Source organism: Phoenix dactylifera, chromosome 2 (assembly GCF_051530095.1).
Source record: "Phoenix dactylifera cultivar Ajwa chromosome 2, Ajwa_hap1_PhDact_Kaust_v1.1, whole genome shotgun sequence".
In the NCBI taxonomy this organism is placed as follows: Eukaryota; Viridiplantae; Streptophyta; class Magnoliopsida; order Arecales; family Arecaceae; genus Phoenix; species Phoenix dactylifera.
The window spans coordinates 58,121,142-58,123,925 of NC_143191.1; the positions used below are offsets into that span (position 1 = coordinate 58,121,142).

Below are 2,784 nucleotides of genomic sequence, written 5' to 3' on the forward strand. Positions count from 1 at the left end.
AAATTTAAGAAAAACATTAGAAATTGAGGTGTAATATTTTGTTGCATGTTTGATTGTAAATAGATTTTCGTTTTAGGGTATCTTTAGTTGGTACTTATATTTATTTTAAAAAAAAAAGAGGAAAATATTTTGCATGCTAAAGTGGAATAGGGACGACACCGGTCGACTAAGTCGTACAACTTTAGATCATCCCTTAGGACACATCCCTGAAATTCCTTCGTAGTATCTCACACCTTGTGAGATGGCTGATTTAAATGAAGATGCAGGGAGTCACCACAATCGAGAACGAGAACCCCATGTTATGACTCTAAGACAATACCTACAACCGGCTAGGACTAGTCAGCCTTCATGCATAATTTTTCCTGATAATGTAGGACATTTTGACATCAAACCAGGGGTAATCCAATTGCTGCCCAAGTTTTATGGGTTAGAGTCCGAAAGTCCGTATCTTCATTTAAAGGATTTTGAAGAATTGAGCATTACATTTAGAGTGCCAAACGTCACCGAGGATGTCCTCAAGTTGACATTGTTTCCTTTCTCTCTAAAGGATAAGGCCAAAACATGGCTAAACTCTTTGCGACCTAGATCAATAAGAACTTGGCAAGATATGCAGAGAGAATTTTTAAAGAAGTTCTTCCCCACACAAAGGACCAACTTTTTGAAAAGACATATCAGCAATTTCCAACAAAAAGATAATGAAACATTTTATGAATATTGGAAAAGATTTAAAGACCTTCTTCTCTCATGCCCTTATCACGGATTCGAAACTTGGAGAACGATTAGCTTCTTTTATGAAGGTTTATCTCCACAATTGAAACAGTTTGTAGAGACCATGTGCAATGGTAGGTTCTTAGAAAAACAACCTGATGAGGCATGGGAGTATTTGGATTCCCTTGCTGAGACTGCCCAACTTTGGGATAACGGGGATAGAAACAACAAGTCTTTGCCTAAGCCTACTAGCTCTGTACAGGGAGGGGCCTTTACAACCTCAGAACTGAGGATGATCTTCATGCTAAAATGGCAGCCCTCACTAGGAAGGTAGAAGAAATTGAGCTTAGGAAGGTTGAGCCTGTCAAGACTATAGAGCTTAGAAACGAGTGTTGTGGTATCTGCGATATGTCGGGTCATACCACTACAGATTGCCCCACCATACCGGCATTCAAGGAAGTCTTGCACGATCAAGCAAATGCTATGAACTCCTACCAAAAGCCTTAAAACGATCCATACTCGAATACCTATAACCCTAATTGGAAGAATCATCCAAACTTTAGGTGGAGAAACGATCATCCTCAACAGTCACACCATTCAGCCCCTCCACCTGCATATCCTACTTATGCACCATCACCTTCTCAAAAGCCAAATATTGAGGATACCTTGCAACCCATACAAACTTTTTTACTAGGTCAAGCTAATATCAATGCTCAAAATACTCGAAATTTTGAAGACATAAGGAACCAATTGTCAATGTTGACTACCGTCCTAAGTACCCAAGAGAAGGGTAAGCTTCCAGCTCAACCCCAACCTAACCCACAAGTGCACGGTAGTAATAATACGGCTCCTTCTAGTTCGCATACAGAGCATGCAAAGAGCATCATGACTTTGCATAATGGGAAAGTCATTGATCAAACCGTCCTATTGAGACCGCAGGTCACTTCTAATTCTGATGCTCCCAAAGTTGATGAAAGGGACAAAGAAGAAGTTGAGGTCCTAACTTCTACTAAGAAAGTTGAATGTCCTTTTCATCCACCTTTTCCACAACGGTTAAAGCCGTTGCAAAAGCTCGAACCTAATTCTGAAATTCTTGAGCTTTTTAAACAAGTAAAGATCAACATACCTCTTCTTGATGCAATCAAATAAGTACTCTCATATGCCAAATTTTTGAAGGACTTGTGTACTGTCAAACGCCGATTAAATGTTAAGAAGAAGGCATTTTTAACTGAAAATGTGAGTGCTATTTTGCAGCACAACATTCTCCCTAAATATAAAGATCCAGGTTGCCCAACCATTTCATGCATCATAGGCGACTTTAGGATAGAGCGAGCATTGTTAGATTTAGGGGCAAGTGTGAATTTGTTGCCATATTCTGTATATGAGCAACTTGGTTTAGGTGAGTTGAAGCCAACCTCCGTCACTTTGCAATTAGTTGACAGGATAGTTAAAATTCCAAGGGAGATTGTCGAGGATGTATTAGTCCAAGTAGACAAGTTCTACTTTCCTGTCGATTTTATCGTATTGGACACACATCCGGCTTCGAACTCACAGTCTCAGATTTCGGTCATTTTAGGACGTCCATTCCTTGCAACTTCTAATACATTGATTAATTGTAGGAATGACGTCATGAAGCTTTCTTTTGTTAACATGACCTTAGAACTGAACATTTTTAATGTGTGCAAACAACCTAATGATCCCGAAGAGAGTAAGGAGGTTAATTGGGTTGAAACTATCGCGGAGGAATATTTGTTAGCTGAAGCATTTAATGATCCATCCGGCGATAGTTTAATTGATTGGTGTTCTAATGGCACCAATAAAGATGATTTGTTGGTCAAACCTAGTATGAATTTTTCGAACGCCATGATGATCAATGGGTGGAGACCAAAAGTAGAAAAATTTGAATAGTTGCCACCTCGAGAAGCAAAGATAGTACCATCCCATGAGCAAGTGCCTAAGCTCGAGTTAAAACCTTTACCGAAGGAACTCAAGTATGCCTTTCTTGGACCCGAGGACACTTACCCTATAATTATCTCATCTGATCTTAATCATGACCAAGAAAGAAAATTACTTGGT

General features: G+C 39.4%; 1 non-coding gene across 1 annotated transcript; it reads right to left on the reverse strand.

The window, feature by feature from the left end:
- Positions 1-653: 653 nt before the first annotated feature.
- On the reverse strand, positions 654-762 carry LOC149768469 (small nucleolar RNA R71). The gene has a single exon (XR_016399693.1). It is a non-coding gene; the product is annotated as a small nucleolar RNA R71 (small nucleolar RNA).
- Positions 763-2,784: the final 2,022 nt, after the last annotated feature.